Raw genomic sequence first — 27,014 nt, 5'->3', positions numbered from 1 at the left:
CTCGCCCCACACTTCCCTGCTTTCGCTCCTCACCTCCGCTTGCTGAAGTGGAAGAGGGGGGCGGGCCTGAAGAAAAGATGCAGCGCCGGCCGCGCGCGCGCATAGGCCGGGTGAGACTACAGCGCGTGCGCGGGTTCCGGAGCGCCACGCGCTCTTCTTTCCTTTGCTCCCCCTTTGGGAGGCAGGCTCCGCCCGATCCCTGGTTATGCGCGTGCGCCCCGGAATCGCTTCCCTTCCCAGGCCTGGGTTCGCGTCCTTGAGCTCCCGCCTCTTCGCTGTCGCTCCGCACGGGGACTTCACGTGCTCCAAGGCCGCCGCGGAGGCGGGGTCTGGTCGGGTCGCCTTTTCGAGGGCGCAGGTTGGTGGCTTGTGGGAGGCCACGACACGGTTTTAATTGCTGGTGTAAACTATTGAGGGACGTCTCTTTTTCACCCGCGCGCTGTCGCGCCTGTCGGGAAGCTGGAGTGTGGGCGCCAAAGCTACCACCCAAAAGTTTGGCGACCGGCTGGAGTCTTCCTGGCGCAGAATGAGTGCACAGAGCCCTTACTGGGGTTGTTTGGCATCCGGAATCTACTTGCTGTCTGCTCTGGCACTGAGCAGCCACTTTGGGGTGGCTTTGGTCACGGCTGCTCTTGTAGAATTTTCTTTCAGGTTTTAGACTAAAGGTGTGATCCTTTAAATCATAGTCTGTGGCGGTACGGAAGCAGATAGAATGAGGCGGTCCTTGTGTTTTCTCATTCAGCTTTATTTAGTTTCTTTTTGTCTCCTTGGGTCTTTCATAATCTTTTAAACTCCCAAGTCCTTAAAAAAATCTGGTGTAAATGTCACCTCTGAAGCCTCATTCTGGGCCCCTTCCCTCAAGCACTCAACTCATTTGACTCGCTCTTTCTTGCCCTAGTCTGTTGTCTTTGTTGTCCGTTCCCCCACAACCACCTCAAGAACAACTTGCTGTGAACTACCGGTGTGATGAGTGAATGAAGGTGTATTAAGGGAGTAACAGTTTTGGTTTAATCTTGAGGAACCGGTGCGATGGAGGAGAGACGTGGGCAAGCAATGGGGGCGTGTGATACGAGCTAAAATACTTATTAGGGAAATGGCAAGTGGTCCATTTAAGCTTTAGTCAGGAGGAGCAAAGTCTGGAAAACTAGGTTGGTAGTCTAGTCAACGGATAGGCTTGGACTTTATACTCCCCGTTTTGGAGGAGCCATTGAAGATTTTATAGCCGCAAATGACAGGATCAAAACTTACCTAGAGAGATTATTTACTAGGGATATTAAGGATTGGAGTGAGAAAAGAATGGAAAACAAGTTAGTAGGCTATGATATTTGTGCAAGAAATGAGGAAACTTAGAACTAAGTGGCATTAGAGCTGGGGTCTGCAGTCTTTTCTATAAAGAGCCAAACATTAATATTTTAGGCACTGTCTTTCATAATTATTCAACTGTCTTATAATAAGAAAGCAACCATAAAAGATACTTAAAGGAATGAGCGTGATTGTATTCCAATAAAACTTATTTATAGACATTGAAATCTTAGGCGTCATGAAATACTGATTTTTTTCCAGCCATTTAAACATGTAAAAACAATTTTTTTGATCTCCAGAGGTATAAAAAGAGTCTACAGACCATAGTTTGCTTACCCCTGCTTTAAAGGTACTTGAGGCAGAGTGAACAGCATTTAGTTGGGAAAAGTAAGTGACTATATAATCTACCCTCCAATCTAGAATACGTTTAGAACTGAAAGGGGGAACACTGGGAGAACAGGATTAAAATTAGATTGTCCCATGCAAATCTGAGTGAATAGTCAGCCTGAGGTTAATGGTTAGAAGCCAAAAACTGTTTTAGGACTTGGTAACCGGAAATGCCAATGATGGAAACAGGGTGTTTGGGAAGAAGCTGGTTTTGGGGAGAAGATGGATGCCTGTAGCAGTGCCAGGTGTCATACAGTTGGGATGACCTCAACAGCAGGAAGAAACCACCCCAGAGGTTTCATAGCGGGCCATTCTTTGTGTTATTGACCAGTGGGTCACTATTCCCTGAAACAGTAACTGACAAGGAGCTTGGGACTACCATGATTGGTTAGAGTTTATCTAGCTTTTGGCAGTTTTTATGCAGGATTATGGCATGCATTGCTGGACATTTAGCATCTCTGGTCTCATCCCACTAAATGTCAGTAAGCACACCTCTGGCATTGGCACCACGGAAACCAACCCTCTTCTCACCCCACACACTCTTCAGAAAGATGATGCTAGTTGAGTGTTTAAACCAATTGGCTTAAACCAATCAGTTTTTACCTTAGAGCTCAATTATATATGTGTAGATTTCTTTTCCCCGATTGGTTTGGAAGGAGGAGAGGAATTGAGCAATACTGAAGTTCTGTTGTCAAGAAAGTAGGGTAGGGAATGTTGGGTAGGTAATCAACCTTGTCTGCCATGGAAGTAAAAATTTGAACATTTTCTTTTCTATCCTTGATAAAATAAATATCTCAACTCCTCCACACTTGAACTCCCCCCCCCTTTTTTTTCAGTTCTCTGAGCAACTTATTCTAAGCCTCCTGAACTGGTCTAGAAGGGAGTTCTCGCCCTGCCCCCCACCAGGATACTCCTGTTTTGAATACTGTAATTTTCTGACTGATGGCTTGCTCTGTCTTTCCCTTCTTCATTCCACCTGAAGGGACTAGTCCTGTATACTGATTTCCTTTACTCAGGCACCCTATCACCCGCCGCCAGTGGTGCTCAGCTATTTAAAGGAAACAACCCAGAAATCTCAGTTGGCAGTCACAGGTCTCCATAAATCCACAAATGGCTTCCTTCTGCAGCAAACCAATCTACTTTACACATAACTTTTATTATATTGATGTGTTTCCCTTTACCTCGTCGCTGTTCTCCCAATTGCTAAATTTATTTCCCACTTCAAGACTTTATTGTTTCCTCACTGAGAGTGCCCTTCTTCTTCTTTCCAACCATCCAAATTCTATTATTTTTCATTTCCTTCTCTAATTCTACCTCTGTCCGAGGCCTGTGACTGTATCAGCTCACATTGATCTCTTTGAATTTCTACAAATTCCTTGCCTATACCATCCATTTTGTTTTATGTTCTCCTTGACTGTTCTGTTCTTGAAACTCTCCTTTGGATCCCTAGATGTCTCCTTTGGCCTCTGTAGATGTTTCTTTTCTGAGTCTTTTCCACCTTCCTTTTCTTCCTTATATCCATCCCTACGTTGCCCAGAGGTCATCTACAAGCATCTTTCATTATCTATGTTCTTTTCTTCTTACTCTTTTTTTCTTGACATTTTATCTACTTAGTGATTTACTTGTCTTCTCTATGGAGGATGTACCTCTCCAGCCCTGCCCTTTCTCTGGGAGATAATAGTACTAGCCACCAAATATTTCCATTTCTTTTCCCACACGCATAGTAGACTTGCATTTCCCTACTCTTTTGAACTCAGTGTGGCTGGTGAAATGTGATTGGAGGTGGTCTGTGTCTCTTCCAAGTAAAAGCTTTAAGAATGCACAATTTCTTTTCTTTTCTTTTCTTTTTTTTTTTAAGATTTTATTTTATTTATTTACTTGACAGAGAGAGAGACAGCCAGTGAGAGAAGGAACACAAGCAGGGGGAGTGGGAGAGGAAGAAGCAGGCTCCCAGTGGAGGAGCCTGATGTGGGGCTTGATCCCAGGACTCTGGGATCACGCCCTGAGCCAAAAGCAGACGCTTAATGACTGAGCCACCCAGGTGCCCCAAGAATGCACAATTTCTTATGCCCTCTTTCCTTTTGGTGCAGTAAGGGAATGTTTTAGTTATCTATTGCCGCACAGCAAACCACCCCAAATCTTAACGACTTAAAACAGTAACCGTTTTTACTATTGCTAATGGTTTTGTGGATTGAATGGGCTCATGGGCAGTTGTCTAATCTTGTTTGGGATCTCATGTTGTTCCAGCCAGGTATTTTCTGGGGCTGGAATAGTTAGTAGGCTTGCCTGGGATGCTAGAATGGCCAAGCCTTTCTTCTTCCCATTGTTATCCCAGGGCCTTGCTTCATGTGGTTTCTCCAGCAGAGTATCCTGATTTCTTACATGGTGGTTCAGGACTCTCTGAAGTGCAAAAGCTTCCAGGTCTTGTAAGTGTTAGGCCTAGAAATAACACATTCTGTTGGTTAAAGCGTTCATGGGGCCAGCTCAGTTTCAAAGGGTGGAGGAATAAACTCCACCTCTTGAGGGAGGTTGGGGAGAAGAGTGACAAAGAATTTGTGACCTTCTTGAATTTGTCACCTCAACAATGTTTCAGATGTAGCTGCTTCTGTCAATGAGGGTCCTAGAGTCAGGACAAAGTGTAAAAGAGCCCTCAGCAGACATACACAGTTGTATGCATGAGAAATACGTCTCTCCTGTTCTAAACCACTGAGATACTTGGAGTTGTTTGCTAGCAAACAAAGCCTGATCTACACTAATACAAAAATTGGTACTGGAAGTAGGACACTACTGCAGCAAAAACCTAAAATATGTGACATATGCATATACATGAATGTTATATACAATGAATGCATATACAAATGTTAGTGGTTGGTCGTTAGGCAGCATCCAGCTTTGATTCACTTATGAATCTCCCAGCAAGTCTAGCTCAGAAATTTGCACTCGATAAATATTTCTTAAATATTTCTTAAATAAGAAATAATTTATTTATTATTATTATAATTCTGTTCTGTTTCTTTATTTTAGGGGAAAACACTTCTTTCCCATATCAGATGTTTCTTGAAGTATAAAGTGGGTGCCACTATCATAACTCTCAATACTCTATTCCAGTGCTACTAGCAAGTTTCCTGATGGGTAAGTTTGGCGTGTGCGGCCCACCTTCTTCCTCTCCCCTGTCCCATAGGATTCAGGCCTCCCACAGAAGGTGTACTTTCTGCTCTGCTACGTCATACCATAAGTTTCACAGGGGCCTGCCCATGCCAGGGGATGTTTGGGGTAAGCTTAACAAGATAGGCCCTTTTGGGGGAGGGGGAGCTTCAGTTTTGGGAGCTAAAGTTCACTGCCAGGGAGTGACAAAACCTGTTGTTTGAACTTTAATTCACAAGATGATGAAAGTTCAGTGTTGAACATTAATAATTTTAGATTTAATAGGAAGTTGGTACTGATCACTTTGGGCTATAACTTAGAAGAACAAGATCATTTAATATCTGAACTTTTCATTTCTCCCTGGAAAATTCATATTGGGGAGGGTCATAATCAAATTGAGCACATCTTTTTGGTTTTTAATTTTTAGAGTATTTTTATGTTATCATTTGATCTTCTTTTAGAACCCCTGTTAATGTTGAAAAAGGGGAACATAATTTGAGATGGAATAGAATAGATTGTCAATTATAGCCTTGGGTACAGAACAGCATTGGAATTGATTTAGTGATACGGTGTTCTGACCCATTCAGGGCATTCTGGGAACAAAATCTACACTTTTCCAGTGACCCCAGGAGATCCCACAAAAGAGGTGAACATTGTATTGGAGAAGTGACCTTATGAAGGTGGGAGCAGGACTTCCCTGACTGCTGACTTCTTACCCAAGGTGAATAACCGTAATCCAAGTTGATCTCAGTGGGTAAGCTGAAGGGGTTAAGGCAACGGTCTTCATATATTTTGCTGACATGCCCCCCATTTATATGTCAGTTTTTAAGTTGACATATAAAATATTTTGTCCTAAGTTTAGTTGCAAAAGATGTAATTTCTGGTTAAAGTAAATACGAATATTTTTAAATAAAAAGGGTTAAAATATGCTTAATGAAATTAAATTCCATAGAAATTGAATACTCACCATCATTCATTTTTATAGAAATTTACATTATTTTTTCTCTTTGAGTTTGTATTTTCATTCTACTTCCCCACAAAAGTTTTAAAAATATATTTTATGTTCAAATATATTTTATTGCTTACCTTATCATTCTTTTCTGCAATAAAGGTTTGTTTATAATTTAAACACTTTTCTATTACCAAAAGGTTCTAAGTGTCAAAAACTTCTTTTGGATTGAATTATTATTACAATTATTAGTAATACATAATTGATCAAAACTACGTTATAAGTTTTTATATGTTACTAAAGAGAACTAAAATTTTATTGGAAATATGCCTCAATGAAATGCTTGGAGCCCTTCCCACCATTAGTTCATGAATGTGATTTTTTGCTAGGAGACAGAATAAGAAAAGACAGAAAAAGACAGACTAGGACTATTAGGTACAGGGCTTACTAAAAATGATTAAATAATTTTTAAATGCATTATTTACAATAGAAAACAGTATATCTAAATCTACATGAAAGATAGGGATGGATAATGAGGTGAGATGGTTAACAAGTGACAATGAACAGTAGTGTGAGTAAATGAGTATTGATTTACTGTTTTCAATAATCATTCAGTGAAAATTAATGAAAATATTTTCTCCAATGAGTCTGTATAATTGCTCAAGAAAATACAGAACATTAACTTACCTCTGATATGTGTTTCTTTTACATGTAACTTTGATCTGTTGATGGAAATTTGGAATTTTTTAACATCCTTTTCCTTAAAATCATCTGAAATCTGTAACTGAGACATAGACCGAGACTTTACGTTAAGTTCTTTCTCAGTACTGAGTAGGTGTGCCTTGTAGCTGACTGGTATTTACCAGAATGTATTCCATAAATCATCCATACTTGAATTCTGAGATAGGTATATGGAATCTTCCTGTGAGTTTGCTACCTAGTTGAAGTAGGGCTCAACCTCCTTCAGTATTTCTCTTGGCTATCTCAGCAGTGTTTTTTGGCATCATCAGGGAATGGAGGAGGAAATGGCATTGGACAAAAATGATCATAACTGCTGCCATACCACTCTGCAATGTAGATAAAACCCGGAACACCCCAGGGGTGCCTGAGTAGCTCAGTCAGTTGAGCGTCTGACTCTTGGGTTTAGCTCATGTTATGATCTCAGAATCATGAGATCAAGCCCTGCGTCATGTTCAGCGTGGAGTCTACTTGGGATTCTCTGCCTCTCCCTCTGCCCTTCCTCTGTGCATGCTCTGTCTCTCAAATACATACATACATACATACATACATAAATAAATAAATAAATAAATAAATAAAATCTTTAAAAGAAAAACTCGGAACACCCCAACACAGACCAAAATACCCAATTTCTAGCACCATGCTTCTCTCTTAACAGAGTATCTGTAAGATAAGGAAAATCAGGAAATCCTCCTATAGGTTTATCATGCCTCAGTTAAATTAAATATTGACATCGATATTAGAATTATTCTTTTGTGTGATGACTCAGAGACTTTTTGTACATGGGAACATTTGCCATGGTAAGATCTGGGATGAGTGAGAGGATGCTTGTTTTTTATAAGTGGGAAAAGAATAATTTTTAAAGGGAGCTGGAAAAACAATTGTTGTGACGTTTCAACCTCAGTCACGTTTTGGGCAGCTTTTAAGGAGAGTTTTAGGAAAGAGTAGTTTTATAGGAAAAAACTAAACAGTAGTTTAGGAAAAAATAGTTTTAGGAAAGAGTAAGTAAAAGTTGAATAAACGGAACTGATTTCCTAAAAATTACCTGTGTTCTTCTTGGAAAGTAATTTAGAATCCATGGTAGACTGATTGCAGTTTGGAGACTACTAAGGTTAAGACAATAAAATTATGTGGGCAATGTAGTATAGTTGCAGGGGATTCTATTAATGTTCTTGGCCTCTTGGGTCTCTTGGCGTCTTCTCCATTGGCAAGATGCTGGATGGTGAGAAACTAGGTGAGAAAGTTCAGCCCCTTGGCCAGCCTCACTCTTGTGAGGCTGCCATCAGGAATCATGCCTTCTGGTCTATTTCTTTATACTGGAGATTTTACAGGGACAAGTCTTGGAAATGGGTGGAGGGGAGAGTCTCTATTGTCCTGCTCTGCTAGTCTGTGACTCTGGTATGTATGCCTGGTCCCAGGGTTCAGTGTTGGGAGGCCCATTGGTGCTGCCTTTTTCCAAGCATCAGCTTTATCAGTAAGAGTGATAGTTCTCAGCTGTCTACTCTTTTACCTGTTTTTCAGTTGGTTCACAACTTGGTAGGAAGAGGGGTATGGTTTATTGTGTCCCCTAAATACTCTCCATCCATAACAGTGCTTTGACTATTAACGCACTAAATATGTACTGTGAATTTTTGTAAGTTCTTTCAGCCACGAAGTTACATTCGATCCTGCTTGCTTTTTTCCTAATAATATTTTATATATATCTTAAAGATTCTTGCATAGTAATAAGTGTAGTTTGTTTTCAAAATGTTATTTTCTAAGAGACTATCACTGGGCAATATATAAAACATTAGAGGAGTTAAGTTCAGGAGAAAAAGAATCTTTCTGTAGATGTAAACAGTTCTTTAAGACATACTATCTCCTGAGTTTCACAGAAGGTGAATGAATACCTTAGGGGGTTAACTAAGGAAATCAGGCTTGTCATTCTGTTTCTTCCTGTACTATAATTTACCTGGCCTCCTAAGCCGTGATTTTAACATTCATAAGACAATGATATAAAGTATGGCCATGATATGAGAAAATAAGATTATAAAGCAAAATAAGGAAGTGATAATAGAAGCTCTGGGCATAAAGATTTCTAATATTTCAAGGAAATGACACTTTATAAGGAGACACAAGCCTATGTTCTATAAGCACTTGGGTCTTTAGAAAATGAGCTATGTTCTAGATTGCAAAAAAAAAAAAATCAGAAGCTTAAAAGCTTTAACACAAAATAAGCTTCTTGAATTCTGTATAATAAATCGTTGTGGGTAATTCAAATATTGTCATATGCTAGCAGAAATTTTTGTTATAGTATTGAAAGGAAGTTTTCCAGCAGAACACTGATTTTTAAAAGCAAACAGGTGCAGGAATTTCTTTTTAAAGATTATTTATTTTTGAGAGAGAGAGAGAAAGAGGGAGAGCAAACATAAGTTGGGGGAGGGGCAGAGGGAGAAGCAGACTCCCCACTGAGCAGGGACCCCCCCCCCCGATGCAGGACTCGATCCCAGGACCCTGGGTTCATGACCTGAGCTGAAGGCAGACGCTTAATGGACTGACCCACCCAGGCACCCTGGATGCAGCAATTTCTGACAAGAAGAGCCAAAAGATCACAGTTTTGATTTTTTTCCTCTTGCCTCCAACATCGGATTTAACATCAAATCTTATCGACTCTGTCTCCAAAATATTATCCCAACCCTGACCAACCATTTCTCACCAGGTCTACTGCTATTATGCTTGTACAAGCTTATCAGTTGCTCTGATTTGGACCACGACAAGAGCCTCTTGTCCACTCTTGCCTTCTTAGAGTTCATTCTTTGTCATTAGCCATTTAACAACAATATAAGTCAGATCTATCACTTTCCTACCTATACTTCACTAATGTCTTTCTTTTGCATTAAAATAAAATCCAAACTCCTTATCATGGCCTATATGATCTATTCTATACCTACCTTGTGGTTGCTCTCATATCATCTTGTTCATTATGCTCCAGCCGTACTGATTTTCTATCTTTGTTTGAATATTCTAAGCTCACTCCTGTCTTAGAGATTTTGCATTTGTTCTTCTTTAGACCTCGAATCCTCTGCCCCCAGATTTTCTAATGCCTGAGTATTCTCATCACTCAAGACTCAGCTCAAATATTCACCCCTCAGAGAAGCCTTACCCTGAGGAGTAAGGTAATATGTCTAAGGAGCTCTTACTCCCTCTCTCTCAACTTTAATCATTTCTTATCCTGCTTAATTTTCTTTACAGCATTTAGCATTACCTGAAATTATCTTATTTTTACATGTTTATTACCTGTCCCTCTGCTAACCCCCAGTAGAATGTGATTCTATGATGCTACGTAGAGCTTGTTTATCCTATTTCCTGCTATATTGTCATAGCTTAGAATGAAGGTTGCCATGCAGTGGGAGTTATTAAATATTTGCTGAATGAGTGAATGAATCAAGGTCCAGATGTAACCAAGAAAGTCCTTTCCAAAGGCGTTCAATGTAGTAATTTGCCATAGTTTAGACTTGTCGCCCTTCATCTTAAATGCTCAGACATCTGCTTTTGCCAACACGTGGAGGTTTTTCTCTAGGGCAGAACTTAAATTAACCAAGATACAGGATTGACATATAAAATCCCTATGCCAATTTGTTAGTTTTCATTGAGCAATATGACTGTCACATGGACCCAGTCTTGCACTGATATGACCTGTTGAGGATTCTCTGCCTATGGGCTAACACATGTAAGACAGGAAATTAAAGCAGAAACTTTTTGGGAAAACATGGAATACAAGAAAGGGATTATATGGTTTGTATAGTTAAAGATATCCATTTGTTCGTTTATTTATTTATTTATATTTTTTATTTATAGATCTCTGATTATGTTTTGTGCTCTGTTCTAGGTACCGAAGAATGAGCAAGGAATAGTATCAAGTACCAGTCCTTATGGATTTCCAGTCTAATTGTCAAGGCAGGCAATAAATGGACAGTTATGAATAAATGTCAAAAGTATTCTTTTTAGGTTAGTTCCAGGGTGATATGGGAGGACTTAGAAGGGAAACAGCCTTGGGAGACTGAAGTGAGTTTCTCAGAAAATGGGGTGTTTTAGCTGAGCTCTGAGGAGTTAGCCAGGCAGAACAAGAATGGCATGGGGAAAAGGCACTGCTGGCAGAAGCTGCAGCCTAAGCAAAGGTCTTAGAACCTGGAGAAAGCAGAGCTTTCTAAAAACTCCAAGTATTTCACTGTAGCTGAAGTAGAGTTTGAGTTTGGAGTAGGGTGGGGTGAGAAGGCTGATGGTAACACCCACGGACGTAGGTTTGGACTTTATCCTGATAAGAAGTAAAAGGGAGCCATAGAAAAGTTTGTGTTTTGGTGGAGGGGTGGAGTTCTCATCTTTCACATTGCCGGAGTACAGCCAATACTTTGCATTTCTTACCACGAACATCTTGGTAAAGTCCACACTCCTTTTCCGTGAACACACGACCCTTCCTCTGGTCACCCTCAGCCTGATACCTGCTGCTCTCCATTGTGCATTCTGTACTCCAACCTGCCAAACATCTCAGTTTCCAGATTCACTCCCCAATCTTTAATTATGCTTTTGTACCCTCCATTCCTGCTAGCACCCTCACCCACCCCACTTCCAAAAAGTTATTGGATTATTCTTCCAAACTATAAAAGCAATACATGTTCTTTGCAACAAGCCAAATGACACAGAAATGTGCAAAGAAAAAGTTAAAATATTCTTCTGTCCTCTCACCACCGAACACACGTACATGTACAGTGTGCTTAAAATATTTTTATGCTCTAAATGTTCAATTATATTTAATAAATGCTATAAGATATTTTTAAAGATTTATTTATTTTAGAGTGAGAGAAAGAGAGTGAGATCATGAGTAGGGGTGTGGGGGCAGAGGGAGAGTATCTTAAAACAGACTTCCTGCTGAGTGCAGAGGCTGATGTGGGACTCTCTCCCATGACCCTTGAGTTCATCACCTGAGCTGAAACCAAGGGTTGGATGCTCCATCGACTGAGTCACCCAGGAGCCCCAGTGCTCTAAAATACTTTTAATTAAAATAGATCTATGTTATAAAATGTGTACAGTTCTCACCCCAACCTCCAAAAAGTTGGACATCATTCCAGTATGTGCTAGATGCCAGGTCCTATGCTTTATCTTATTTACTCCACAACTAACATATGAGATAGGTACTGTTATCCCCAGTGGGTAGATGAGGAACTGAGATGTGATTAATTTGTCCTCAGTTGCACAGCTAGTGATTGTAGGAGCAGCAATTTGAACTTGGGCAATGTGGCTCTTAAGTCCACAGTCCTAGCCACTGCATTTTACTACCTCCCAAATAATGCTATTTTTATTTTTTTTAATAACTACACAATATTTATATGGATATTCAGAATTTATTCGGTTATCCCCCTACTGGTGAATGTTGAAGTTTTTTTTTCCCCCACTACTTAAAATGTTTCAAATTGTAGTTCTCCAAAGTGGGATTTGAGGTTAGAAGGCTCATTTATTCATTCATTCATTTTAAAACAAAATCCAAACAAAACACACCATCAAGATAACTGTGAGTGCCTTTAAATCATGACTTTTTAATTATATAAAGGTTTTAAATAAGCAGTATTTCATTGTTATGTACATTGTTAAGACTTTAAATTTTGACAAGCTGAACTTAGCTGAGCTACCTGTAAAATATAGCTTAGCTAATCGTTTATACTTCCATCCAGAAATGCATATCACCGTACCCCAATTATCAAAGTGAGTACGCTAGTTTTTTGCTAGCTTACTTTGTTTTGGAAACAAACGTGTTCAGTCTTACTCAATAATTATATAACATATTTCAACACTTCAAAAAGCAGTGACTGGGACTAGTATTCAGCATGGGGATTTATTCAGAGGTTGTTCCTTTTATGGATTTTTTCTCTTGACTATACCTTCAACTTACATCTTTGTCATTATCTCACATAACACAAAGCACTCCCTAAATGACAGTTGATAAGTAAGTTATTATTATTATTTTAAATACATTTATTTTTCTTGCGTTATTGAATGTTCTTCCCCTATGGAGAGCAACCTTGAAGATTTTATTTTCATTTAGCTTTGTGTATGTCTCCAAATAAGAAAATTAAATCTTATTGTTTTCATAAATGACTATCATCAATTCTGAATTACTTTCTTATTGATTAAAGAATAACCCAGATAGAAGTGTTAAAGGTTATAGCCATGGCTTGCTTTGGTATTTTAGAAAATATTGGTCATCAACTAATACTGCACCTTGGCAGATATCTTCCTTCCCACCTCAGACAATAAGTTTGAAATGGCACAAGTAAAAAATATACATCAGTATCATCAATTTATTTCAAAACTTCGAACGTCTTCACCATGAATGACATCATGAGCTACATTTTTTTAACATAGAGGCTACCATGGAAAAACAACTATGAGAGGGTTTTGTTATCTAAATTTATTTTAATATTGAACATTTTTTACATTATCTGAGCTTGTGCACTGAAGATGCAAGACAGGGCTGGAACTAGGGCAGTGAGGCACTAACTTCATACTCAGAATTTAAGAGGGTGCCAAATAACTCCGTAATCAAGGTATATCATATTTTAGTGCAATATTTTTTAAATAATAATTGAGCCAAAAATGTAAAAAATTCAAGTTAAGATCAAAAGAGATCTACATTCTGGCATAGTGGGAGACTATTTTCTGACTACAGGGTGAAAAAATAAGTGGGGAAAGAATCTTGCTGTTTTCTTACTTGGTTTAAAGACAAAATAAGTCTAAACGTAATACCCCCAGCTCATAGCATCATTAGATTAGCATTATTTAAGTCATTGTGGTAACTTTAATTGAAACCATTATCTCCTATCATCTATATTTACTGTATGTAATTTAAGTGTCATTATCTTACCTATGAATTTGTTGAAAGTATTACACCACTTGGAAAGCTGAATGGAAGTTTACAAAGAAATCCAGTTGACCCTTGAACAGCACGGGTTTGAACTGCATACGTCCACTTACGGATTTTGGGGCATACTTATTATTATGCACAGCCAAATTATGATTCAAGGATTATGTATGTAGCATTCTTATACCCCCAAGAAATGTAGGATAATATCTGTCTCCCTGTACCCTTACTAGTCCTGATGTACTGATACTTTTAGTTTCTTAGGTTTTTTTTTGTTTTGGTTTTTTTTGGGCACTGTGATTGATAAAAATAGTGCTCTTTTATTTTGATATGTTTCCCGACTGCAAGTGAAGTTGAGAATTTTTCTGTATGTTTCTGAGATATTTGCATTTCCTGTTCCATAATCTGTCTATTCGTCTCCTCCCCTGTGCTTTTTTTGTTGTTGTTGTTGGGTTGCTTGTCGTTGATCATTTTTTTGGTGGGGGGATATTTATGGTAGTGGAAATATTAACCCTTTTTCCAACACGTGTTCAAATAGGTTCTCCTCTTTTATGCTCACTAGTCGTGTGTGTGTGTGTGTTTAAGTCATCCTTTACCTTATAGGAATGTTTAATTTTTTATGTGGTTAAATCTGTTGGTCTTTCCTTTCATGGCTTTCGGGCTTCCTAAAATTCACAAGTTTGAGGCATCTCTTTTCATTAAAGATTGAAATTGACAAGTTTTAGGCATCACTTTTCATTAAAGGCCAAGAGTCTTTGGAGAGTGCTTAATGGGCTTTGATAACTTTGTCTCAGGCTCTTTAATTTTTGCTGCTACCTCCCTGTCTCCTTTTGAAGGATCTGTTCTTTTTAAAGATTTATTACATTCAAGCAAAGCCTTGCTGGCCTAGGAGTCATTTGTCACTTATTAAAGTGTGTTTGCATATCTTTGCTCTGATTCACTATGTGCTGATTCTCTGTTTCTCTCATTGTTTTAAGGAGCAATCACCATGTGGTCTTCTATTTTATGCTTTACGTTTTGGGCCATATTCAGCCTCTTGAGTTCTTAAGCTTTTTAGAGGCAGTGTAGAGGGAAGACACGTCCTTGGTATAAGACCTGTGGATGGTGAAGTTAAATTGACAATGGGGAGGTCGTGGGCTTCAGAGTGAGTTTGATTCTGTCTTTGATGATAGCTGTATAATCCTGTGAGGTTGCTAAAAGCCTCAGAGCCCTTTTCCATTAAATGGAGGTGATAATAATACTGCTCTGAGGCTATTTTTTGACAGTGCAAGAAAGGCCTCTAACAGTTAATTTAGATTTTTTTTTCTTTTTTGTCATATTTGAAGAATATTTTAATGAGGTCAAGTCTTCACAGATTACTTTGGTACCCCTTTTGGCAAAACAAACTCTTTCATTTGCTGTCAGCCCGTAAAAGAAGGATAAAATTTCTTGGCCTTAAAGACTAGAATCCTTTACAGAACGTCTGGAATGAACTGCCTATATTTCATTATTGAAAAGAGAAACTTTTAAACTCTTAGTGGAAATTAAATTTGAGACCATTTTATACAAACCATGGCTTAGGACCAGAGATCCAAGATAGAGCATGTGTGGGTAGGGGGTGGACACTAGGGAGAAGAGTCTGGCCTGCATTTTGATGGCTTTCAGAATGTGCACAGAATTTGTTCCAAGCCTTCATTAAAGAGCTTCATAGAAAATAAAATTATAGGGATGCTAGGGTAGCTCAGTTTGTTAAGCATCTGACTCTTGATTTCAGCTCAGGTCATGATCTCAGGGTTGTGAGATCCAGCCCTGCATAGGGCTCTGCGCTGGGCGTGGCGCCTGCTTAAGATTCTTTCTCTCCCTCTCCCTCTGCTCCTCCCCGTCCCCAAAAGAGAAAAAGTTACAAGGGACCTAGAGTCATCACCCATGTCCGTCCCCTACCCTCAAGCTGGTGATCACAAAACCAATTTGTGAGGGCAATTTGTTGAATTACTCAGCTGATAGTATTCCTGAATAGTAACTCATTTTAGAGGATTTGGGGCTAAGTACAGGGGCCGAGAAGCTAAATAGGAGAAGTGGGTCTCAGGAGAATTTAATGCCTGACCCAGTGTGATGTTCTTCTTTATTCTTTGCCTCCCACATCCACATTTGAGGCAGCATAGACCTGCTCTGAGATCTGGATCGAATAGACAAAGGGTTAGAGGACTGACTAAACCAGCTCCTAGTCTACTGTCCTTCAGGCTCAGGCCTAGAAGGGTTCCGACTTAATGCAGGAAGTCAAAGCAACATACATATTTGAATGCTGTGTTAAGACACTGTGGGATGGTGAGTGTGTATGTGTGGGAGAGACAGAGAGAGAAGGGGTAAGGGAGAGGGAGAAGTGGCTGTAGAAGTAAGGCAGGGTTCTTGCCCTCAAGTAATAGAGGTTGCTAACAAATGTGTAGGAGGCCAGGCACGTTAAGTTAGTTAAGTGGTTTGTAAGAAAAACAACAGAGTAAGCATGATGAATGACAACAGATACTTGTGTCACTGACAATAGGTGGTGGGGGCTTTGGCAGACTGAAGTGTGCATCTCTATTCACCAGGAGCGGCCCATGCAATGATCTAGCACAGTAATTCTCAGAGTAGGATCCCTGGACCAGCAGCAATCAGAATTGCCTAGAAACTTGGACATGCAGGTTTTCACTGTATCCCAGACCTATGGAATCAGAAATTCTGAGGGTGGGGTCCTGCATTCTATGTTTTAACAATCTCCCTGTGATTTTGATCCTCCCTAAAATTTTAGTGTTGCCTTATGGGAATTTGGACCCAGTGTTGCTAGATTTTTTTTTTAATTTTTCAAGAGATGCTAGAAAGTTAAATTTTTATGGAACTCTACAGATTTTTAAATATTAAGAACCGTAGAGGGTATGTGTAATTTGAGGAGGAGGAGCAGAGAGGTACCCATGTAGGCCACACTGAAGCCAAAGAAAGTACATCTGCGGCCTTGTGGTCTCCAGGCCTCCAGTTTCAACTTACAACATAAATCAAATATCGTGTTGACAATGAGTAACTGAAAATACTCTTGGACTGGAGAAATGACTCTGTTTGCGTTCGTGGGGTTGGGGGGAAAGAGATAGCGGGGCATTGGAGTCTGGCAGGAGGAGGCTTTTAAAAGCTCACAAATTCTGATACTTTCCTAGCCCAGATACTTCTGTACCTCCCTCCATGGTGAAAATTGAAGCATTGCGAACCACTGTTCCTCTTGTAAGTCCAGTGTGTCCCTCAGGTGTGCAACAAAGAGGAAAAGAAGCCTATGTCACAGGTCTAGAACACTCTGTGTGCTTTTCAAACTTTGTGGTTTTTAAATTGCTTTCACACCTGTGCTTTTATCACATCTGTCCATTAAACCTGTGCAACAGGTGTGACGGGTATTATCTCCTTTAGAGCTGCCCAAATAGGCTGAGTGAGGTTAAGTGATTTGCCTAAGGCTCCCAGTTTGTAAGGAGTAAACATGAGACTAGATACCTAATCCTGTAATTTCTAGAATTTTTCTCCCATACATAGTTTTATGTATTTACATGTTTTTGTTTATCGCTACCACCAGTAATTCTTAAAAAGATCTGACTTGGCTCGCTTTATTATGGCTGGTGACTGGTTTTGCCATGTCCTATGACCAAGCCCCAGATAATCTCCTCCCTGGTGTTTTGGTGTGGTACCTGGGGCTTCAGATCTTTTTGCCTCCTGTCAAAGCCAAATACCAGTCACCCCTCTTGGGACCCTTGACCATCACCAGCTCTACTCCTGGGCTCTTTCTGTTTGGAGTTCTGGTTTCCCTCTTCTGGCCTGTCTTGCCACTCATGAAGCCTCATGGGGATACTCTGAATCCAGATGTCCCTAGTACAGGTGGTAGGTGACATGGACATTGGTTGTCTGGAACTGGAATGAGCACCCTGACTCATTTTGTGTAGGCTGCTGAATAGCTGCCATAGCAGTGGCTTTCTGACACATGGCAAATCCGGATGATAAGCAATGTACATTACTAGGGGAGCTAGAAGTTAGAATTCTTCAAGTATTCTCCCTAGTTTAGCTTAAAATGCAACAGTCATGCATCTAAATAACACTACCAGAAGAATTGTAGTAGTTTGTAATTTTAGGATACATTAAATACTACTTTGCAGAATTCTGGAATATACAGGGTTTGTGTGGACATTATGACTGACTTCCACACAGTCTTTTGAAGGAGGTGGGGGTTAGAGAAAGACACAGAGAAATCTATAAACAGAGGCAGAGAGACATACAGAGACACAATGAGAGACAGAGAGACAAAGGGAGAGAGAGAAAGGTTAACTACCTAGACTGTGAAAGTCCTGCTGTGGGTATTTGTAAGAGGAAATGGGGAAGATTCCTTTTGCTAGCACCTCACTTTTGCCAGGATTGGCTTCGTTACAGTTTTTTAATCAGGGCTAGCAGATCCCCAGTGGGAAGGGTGTATTTTAGCCTTATCTTGGATGCTTCCTTACTTTACTTAATTCAAAACTACACACAGCTTAGTGTGTAGCTCTTACCATTTCCTTTGCATATAATGAAAGTTTTATTTAAAGTCCCCATAGGGGCGCCTGGGTGGCGCAGTCGTTAAGCGTCTTCCTTCGGCTCAGGGCGTGATCCTGGCGTTCTGGGATCGAGCCCCACATCAGGCTTCTCCGCTATGAGCCTGCTTCTTCCTCTCCCACTCCCCCTGCTTGTGTTCCCTCTCTCACTGGCTGTCTTTCTGTCCAATATATAAATAAAATCTTTAAAAAAAAATAAAGTCCCCATAACCATTTTTGCTGTTTCTCTACAGAAAGAATAATCAAATGAGAATTGTAAACACTTTGAGCCACTTTTACTTGACAGAACGGTTCTTCTGAGCCAGACCTCTGTCTTTCTCTCGCTGAAACTTAGGGGCAGGAGAACTAGACTTTTAGAGGAGGACTAATTCTTGTGCATTATCACATATTGCTCAAGGTCTTTTTAAAAATAGGTTTTTTACTTCTTAAATTTTCATTAGATGTAATGGTAAAACCCAATTATTATCCTCAAAATAAGGAGAACATCAAACTTCAAACCAAAATATAAGAAGAGAAATTTCTGATTCCAGCTTAAGTCTTTTTAGTGAAAGTATTAAGCAGAAAAGTTGTCATGTAGGAAAGTCAAGTAAAAAAAAGCCATCTTTGATTTTAGTACAGATTTCAAACATCATATTTTTAAACTGTGGGAGAGTTGTGTTTTCCCATTGGCCCAGACTCAGCACCTGTCTTCCTTTTGCTCAGTTATACCTCCGTTAACAAATGATCTGGAAGCAAAATCCTTTAATCAGCTGTGGTCAAACAAGAAAATCCTCATGAGGTATGCCAGACAGGAGACCATGAGCTCAGCCGAGACTGCCTGAGAATAGCTTCATCAAGGACCCTCAGGCAGCAACATCTGTCTGTCTGTCTGTCTGTGCTCAGCTGCAGTGCTGCAGGCTGCAAGTCCTCACAGTTTCTCTTTGGCGTCTCTTTTTCGTTCTCTGCTATTTCCCTCTCTTGGCCATGATTCTCCCCACCATCACAGGGTTGTTCTCTAGCCCTTCCCTCTTATATCAGTTGTTTTCACTCATTGTCAGGCCCCCAGACTCTCCTTTCTGAAGCCTGGGATCCTCTTTGTGATGATTCTTCCCGTCCCATCTTTAGGCACTCTCCCTTCCTCCCTCTGGATCAAAACATAAAAGGATCATGAGGTCCAGATAGGATGGTTTCATCTGTGCACTTCTGCCAGTAAGCCCTATTCTGGGGAGCAGGTAACTACAGTGTACTTTCTGGAGGCCCAGGTGCTTCATCCTCAGGCAGTGAAGATGGCAGCAAAGACACAGGCCACCTGTATGCAGTGAATTTCCACGTAGCGCGTCCTGCCCACTCCTCTGTCTTGTGTCACCACTCCCTTGACTTTAACCTCCCCCTTCCCTCTGCCTTAGAAACTTCTGTTGCATATTTTATGTTTTCAGAATGTTTGGTGCTATTTTAGTAAACATTTAATTCTGTTTTCATACTGTATAAAATACTTTTTCAGAAATTGAGAAAAGACTCTCTTCTCCATGCTTGGGGTGCCTGGGTGGCTCAGTTGGTTAAGCGTCCGACCCTTCTTTTTTTAAAAGGTTTTTTTTGTAGTTATTTGAGAGAGAGAGAGAGCACCTGTGCACGCACGCAGGCAGGGGGAGGGCAAAGGGGAGAGATAGAGAATCTCGAGTAGATGCTGCGCTGAGTGCGGAGCCAGACGCGGGGCTCAGTCTCACTACGAGATCATGACCTGAGTTGAAACCAAGAGTGGGACACTTAACTGACTGAACCACCCAGGAGCCCCTAAGCATCAGACGCTTGATTTCGACTGAGGTCATGATCTCAGGGTCATGGGATTGAGCCCTGCAGTGGATTCCATGCTGAGAATGGAGACTGCTTAAGATTCTCTCTCTCAGGGGCGCCGGGGTGGTTCAGTTGTTAAGCGTCTGCCTTCGGCTCAGGGCGTGATCCCAGGGTCCTGGGATTGAGCCCCACATCGGGCTCCTCCGCTGAGAGTCTGCTTCTTCCTCTCCCACTCCCCCTGCTTGTGTTCCCTCTATCACTGGCTCAAATAAATAAATAAAATCTTTAAAAAAAAAAAAGATTCTCTCTCTCCCTCTCCCTCTGCTCCTACCCTTCCCCCACTTGCTCATGCTGTCTCTCTCAAAGAAAAAAAAAAAGACTCTCAATGCCTCTTATAGTTATTTCCATGTCAAAAATGAAGTTTATTACAAAGAAATGTGCTGATGGGCTGTAATATCTTCATTAATAGAAATAATTTTAATAAACTGACTCAGTTGTCATTAAGGAATATTTTAATTTGCTTTTTGACAAAATAGTGATGGGTAAATAGCAAGTAATACATTAACAATAGTTAATTCCTTATTTATTGCATCCATATTAAAATAAAAATAAAGGAAGAATATAGAATACTTCACTTATAATCCTACCAATCTACATTATTGCTGTTTTTATCTTCCTATGTTCCCTTCCAGACCCATACCATGTATTTGTGAAGCTGCTGGTTGGGATTCCTAATGTACTTCTATGGTATAGGAATTCTTATGAAAAATTGTATTCTGTTTGAGGATTATATTAAAAATAGCTCTCAGTGTATCCACATTTTAACTAGCTTCATTAACTAGATTTAGTCTATTATCTCAGAACTCTGGCTGTACCATTATAGTATTGAGATGCATTTATTTATTTATTTATTTATTTATTTATTTATTTATTTATTTATTGGAGTTGGGCCATGACTTTACCACCAGCACATGGAAGAACAGCTGTGTGACACTAAGATTTTCATTGTATGTTTCACTATATGTAGTGAGTTTGTGGGTATTCATCGGCTTTTATACATAAGAGTTAAAATCTCTCTTTATCTTGGATTCCTGTGGACATCATGGAAATTTTCTGTTCAAGGTAGGCAGTGGATTGGGCCTGAAGTAATAATCTACCCTCTCATATTCCCAATACATATTCCCAACCTCAGGGGAGGAACACCTGGCCTCTCCCTCTTCGTGGTTTTCTTTCTGAAATTGCAGATTTCAAAACTACAAAACTTGTGTTTACAAAACTTGCTTGATTTCAAAAATCATCTGAAGTTCAAAAACTAATGATGTACTATATGACTAACATAACATTTAAAAAAAATTTTTAAAAATCATCTGAAGTACCAGTGAAAAACACAGTTTCCTGGGCCCTTTTCAGACCTTTTGAACCAAAATTCTGAGGGATGCCTTGTTTTAAATAGGCACCCCAGTAATTTTTACAAGCCAGACAGATCTAGGAAGCAGTCATTTGTTTGAAGCTAGCTCATAACTGCTGGCCTACACATTTGCTCAACCCACATTTAAAGAGAGGAGGCCAGCAATTCCATCCTTGGGAGACCAACAGCTGTGCAGGTCCTGTCCTTATTCCACTCCATATGTGGCTGTTGCCATGGCTATATGAAATGTAGCACAGGAGAGCAGGCCAGTGTAGGAAGATAATCCCCTCCACCCATACATGCCCAGTGTCATCATATAGGACTACCACAGTAGTTGCATCATTTGCAACTTTAGAATTCTGTTCCTCACTGAAATTATAGTTATGTACATGATGGGATGTGTACATGTGTGTGGGTTTAGAATTTTTCCTTATGCTTTTTTCATCTGGTTATTGGGTTATTTTAAATTCAGTTTATACACTGAAAAATTGTCCTCTATTAATCTCAGTGCTATTAATTTGAAAGTTAAGCAGAGTTTATGCAATCTGGTCATTGCTTGGATCTGGAGTAGTATTCCCTGAAGTAGGCTCGTCCCAAAGTTGGGAAATAATGGAGTTTTTTGAGTTTGCACTCATTTCCTTGGTCCTTCTCCTTGCCCCGGGGGATCAGGGCCTCCTGTTGTTCTCGAGCTGCCCATTCTGTCTACTCCCCCCTCCTCAACTCCCTTCCCTGGCAGTGCCCCATGCTCCAAAATTATCTTTTCCTCCCTTTAAGTTCTTCTGAGTCAAAAGATAAAATAGAATAACAACAATAAAGCATAATCCAGTAACTCTCATCCCCTAGATTTGGCGATCTCAGCCAGCTGATAGGAAGGAATGGATGAAATAAACTCATGCCACAGTGTGAATGATTAGATGACTTACTACATTAACAATGTATCCCAAGGACATTTACACTTTGAGGCAATGCATTTTGTTTTGTTTTTTGAGAGAGAGCATGAGCCAACATGAGCAGGGTGGGGGGAGGGTCAGAGGGAGAAAGAGAGAATGCCAAGCAGGCCCCATGCTCAGCATGGAGCCTGACACGGGGCTCGATGCTACAACCCAGAGATCATGACCTGAGCCAAAATCAGGAGTCAAGACACTTAACTGACTGAGCCACCCAAGCACCCCTAAGACAATGCTTATTTAGCTAAAGGAATACGTCTCAAATACAGGCTATCAGCCACTTTTAAGGAGAAGGGTAATTTGGGGGCACAGGGATCTTTAAATCACACCATAAGGGCCATAGTTCACTTTGCTACCCAAGTTCATCCGTTGTCCTTGGAAACTTGTTGATATGATATTCAGCCAAGAAGGGCAGGGAAACATGCTTGGGTTAGGTTAAAGGGCAAGTCCAGGCCTTTATCCCCACCCTCGTGGTGTCTCTCATCTCCAGCAGGGCACTACATGGGTGCATTCTGTGTAGGGTGGGTTGTTATGGAAACAAACGGATCACCTGCTAGTGCAGGGTCCACCCCAGCAGAAGGAGCCAGGAACCGCACAAATCTGCAGTCAGGGTCCTCATATTTTCGTTATTTAAGGGTGTTGACTTGTGGACTAACTGGGTGTCAGTTATAGCCCTTTCACGTAGATAGGATCAGAACCTTTGGAACAGACTGTTATCACTATGTATAAAGGTTAAAAATTGATTGGAAGAAAATGTGGTACTTTATTCTCCCTCGTGTCAGTTGAAAGTTTAGTTTCTATTATCTTTTTGTGTCACTGAAATAATAAACAACTAGCAGGCTTTTTTCTTCATTAAAGAATTCTGCATTAGGAAGTGAAAATCTTTTACAGAGTAAATGCAGAATGAGTAATAGCGCAAGCACATTGTACCCCTGGCCATAAGCCTAGATACAAAGCTAGTCATTCATCAGGCTGTGTGTTAGGACATATTATGCTTCCTGCTGTCCTTGGGTCCTTAGGTATCATGACTGCTTGGTGATTTTCACTGATGGGATAGACCTACAGAAACAAGGCTGGAGGTGGCTCTCTTGAATTTTAGTTTTTCCTTCTCCCCCACTCATTTAATAATTCCCATATTAAGTAAAAATCTGAAACGTTGGTAACAGAACTTTGATAGGCCTGATTTCCATCTGCAAGGTGTACCATTTGAATGATACTGAAGAAACCTTTGTGGTTCAAGAGCAATGATTTTTCTGAGCACCTTTGTATTTAATGTGGTGCTTTGAGTGACTTCTTTTGAGTTAGGGTGTTTAAATTACTTATTCTTCAACTGTGTTGGAAGAAGCAAGTGTAGATATTTTATTATGAAATAGTGAATAGTTTCTCAATAATAACGGATACTCCTGGGTGCCAGGCTCTGTTCTGTTTTATGTGTGTCATATCTAGTTCTCACAACAACCTCGTGAATGGTTGCTGCTTTTGTTGCTGTTTTTAGATAGGGAAACTGAAGCATGGGGAGATTGGGTGAATTCAGCAAGGTTCTACACTGGCTAATGGTGCTACTGGGCAGTGGACCTGGGCAGCATTACAGTGTTCCTGCTTAGCCACAGAACCATACTGACTCTTTAGCCATAACAACAAAAAAGCCTAGAATACACTACAACCTGGCAGGACAGGTCCCCTCTAGGATTATGAGAAGGAGGCCAGAGGGAACGTTCGCTTTATCTATAGTCATTTGAATTTCTATTTATAATGATAATATATTCATGTATTACTTAATATAATTGAAACTTCTTAGGTTAAAATTGTTAAAGTCCTAAGTCAGGTTATTAATTTCCATATTTCATTGCTACTTTAAAAAATTATGAATTAGACTCTCTGGTATGGAACTTAGGAACTGTGTTAAAGAGATCATTTAACACAGTCTCCTTGCTTTTCAGGTGAGGAACCTGAGGTTATATGATGTTTAAACTCACAGAATTTGTTCGTGGCAGAGCAGGTCTGCAGACACCTAATTTTGTGTGCTTTCTACTGCATTTTTTGGGATATATCTTATGTGGAATGAAACCTACAGATCTTAAGTGAACAGTTTGAGTTTCAACAAATGCATGTATCCATGTAACTGATTTCAAAGCTGAGATACGCATCATTTCCATTACTCCTAAACTTTCCTTTGTGCTAGCAATCTCTTCGAAAACTTTGCTCTTGTTCATTTGTATTAGTAAGAATTCAAGAGCTTATGCTTTGTATATATCCACACGTTTTATCATTCTCAGCTTAGATACATCTTAGTGTGTATGTGTGTTGTATACTTCCTTGGACCACAAGGTCCCATGTTCCCTTATACTTTACAAACCAGTTCCTAATTGCTGAAATTGCTATTTGGTGTTCCTTGTTTACAGTCATTCACTCAAGTTGGTCTTTAGCCTGACATAATTATCATTACGTACACAATTTTTCTTCTTTTGGTGCTCAAGCTCTCTCAACACATTTATAGTTAAAGTACATATCTTTTTTTGTTTTTTAACTAAGCAGTTCCTATATTAATATTGTGGGAGTTCTGTAAGAATAAGACATATTTACTAAAACCCATGCATTTGAACCTAAGTTTGGTCTTCAGTGCTTTGTGTTAACTAGAAAAGCTTATTCTCCATTTGCTTTGCTCTACAGGCTTGGTGAATGGTGTGTGTGTCTGTGTGTCTGTCTGTGTCTCTGTCTGTCTGAGAGCTATTATCTGTTAATGGTACCATGTGCTGATGAGCAATTTTCAAAATTGACTCCATATTAAGGAGTATGGAAATGTCCTCTGGCATGAGTAGGTATCAATCCATATAAGTTTGACATCGAAAACAGTATAGCTTTCTTTTTAGATCTTGTTCTACAGAATTATTCTAAAACCCCTAGGAAATTTTCCCAAAGGAAATAATTTCTATATAAAAATGATAGATATGTTGATACATGGAAATGTTTAAATAAGACAATATGAAGTGAAAAAGAAGATCCTAAAGTTTAGTGCTATATAAAATAGTAATTTATTCCTATGTAAAAATATCTATACCTTAATAGAAGTTGATTATGAAACGTCGTGCATGAAAATACTTTTGATTTTAATGTTTTATAGGATCTTTGCTCTAAAACTTTTTATTTTGAAATTATTTTTTGCTAATGAGAAATATTTATTTTAATTCCAGTATAATTAATACAGTGTTATATTAGTTTCAGGTGTACAATGTAGTGATTCAGCAATTGTATATATTACTCAATGATCATCGTGTTAAGTGTACTCTTAATCCCCTTCACCTGTTTCACCCATCACCCCACCCACCTCCTCTCTGGCAACCACCAGTTTGTTTTCTATGTTTAAGAGTTTGTTTTGTTTTTCTCTTTTTTCTTTGTTCATTTGTTGTTTCTTAAATTCCACGCATGTGTAAAATCACATGGTATTTGTCTTTTTCTGACTTCTTTCACTTTGCATTATACCCTCTTGATCTATCCATACTGTTGCAAATGGCAAGAAAACAAAAGTTAAAGGAATTCATCACCACTAGCCAATCTTACAAGAAATGTTAAAGGGGATTCTTTGAGTGGAAAGGAGAGACCATAAGCAGGAGTAAGAAAAGTGGGAAAGGGAAAAATTTCACAGGTACATATAAACATAATAAAAGTGTCAGATTAATCACTTATAAAACCAGTATGGAGGTGAAAGCACAAAAGCAGTAAAATGAAGTATATTTATAAAAAACAGTCAAGTGATTCACAAAAGGATGTAAAGTATGACACCATATACCTAAAACATTGGGGGGAGGGGAGTAAAAATTTAGTGCGTTTAGAATGGGTCCAAACTTAAGTACCGTCAACTTAATAAAAACTGCTGTATGTATGTGTAAGATGTTATATAGAAACCTAACGGTCACCACAAATCAAAAACTGGTAATAGATACATAAAAAATAAAGAGAAGGAATCCGAGCATATCACCAAAGAAAGCCATCAAACCACAAGAGAAGAGAGCAAAAGAAGAAAGGAACAGAGAAGAATTACAAAAACAATTGTAAAGCAAATAATGGAATGGCAATAAGTACATATCTATCAATAATTGCTTTGAATGTAAATGGACTAAACACTCCAGTCAAAAGACAGGATGACTAAATTGAAATAATTCGAAACTGCAGAAAAGGTGCAAGAATTATTCCAAGAATTCCCTCTTATCCTGTATACCTTTTACTTGTAGTCATTGATTTTTAACATTTTGCTACATTTATCACTTGGTTTTTCTCTTTGCTTTTTTTTGTCTTTATATATTATATATATATTCGGAATCATTTAAGAGTAGATGGCATGCATCATGCCTGTTTACTCCCTAATTCTTTAGTGCATTTTTCCTAAAAACAGGGATATTCTCTTATGTAATTATAGTAGAGTTATTAAATTCAGGAAATTTAACACGTACAGTTACAATGTACAGTTTATATTTCAATTTTGTAAGTTGTCTCAAGATTGTATTTTAAAATGTACAGTTTATATTTCAGTTTTGTTAGTTGTCTCAATATTGTTTTTTCTAGCATTTCTTCCCTCCAGTTCAGGATCCAATCCAAGATCATGTATTGCATTTAGTCTTGTGTCTTTAGTTTCCTTCAATCAGGAAGAACGCTCCACCTTTGTCGTTTATGACTGACATATTTGAAGCACATGGGCCAGTTGTTTTATATTATATTCCTCAATTTGGGTTTGTGTGATATTTCCTCATGATTAGATTTCCTCAAGACTAGATGTCTGGCTAGAAAAATACATAGAAATGTGTTATCCTTCTTGGGGGTATGGCATCATGTTAATATTGATCATTTGAGTAAAGTGTTGTCTGATCTCTCCACAGTGCAGTTACTATTTTCCTTCTTACAACCGAGGGGAGAT

At 39.3% G+C, this 27,014-nt stretch overlaps 1 long non-coding RNA gene across 2 annotated transcripts; it reads left to right on the top strand.

Moving 5' to 3' along the window:
• The first annotated feature begins 100 nt into the window (after positions 1–100).
• Positions 101–11,376, top strand: LOC105240329. Of its 2 annotated transcripts, XR_002143924.2 has the most exons (5): positions 101–358; positions 4,714–4,821; positions 5,421–5,554; positions 9,570–9,675; positions 10,389–11,376. It is a non-coding gene; the product is annotated as an uncharacterized LOC105240329 (long non-coding RNA). The 2 variants fall into 2 exon arrangements; XR_004625842.1 differs by lacking the exon at positions 9,570–9,675 and having other exon boundaries at positions 118–358; positions 10,389–11,374.
• The last annotated feature ends 15,638 nt before the right edge of the window (positions 11,377–27,014 follow it).

Source organism: Ailuropoda melanoleuca, chromosome 5 (genome assembly GCF_002007445.2).
Source record: "Ailuropoda melanoleuca isolate Jingjing chromosome 5, ASM200744v2, whole genome shotgun sequence".
NCBI lineage: Eukaryota > Metazoa > Chordata > Mammalia > Carnivora > Ursidae > Ailuropoda > Ailuropoda melanoleuca.
This window is presented reverse-complemented; position numbering and strand designations above follow the sequence as displayed.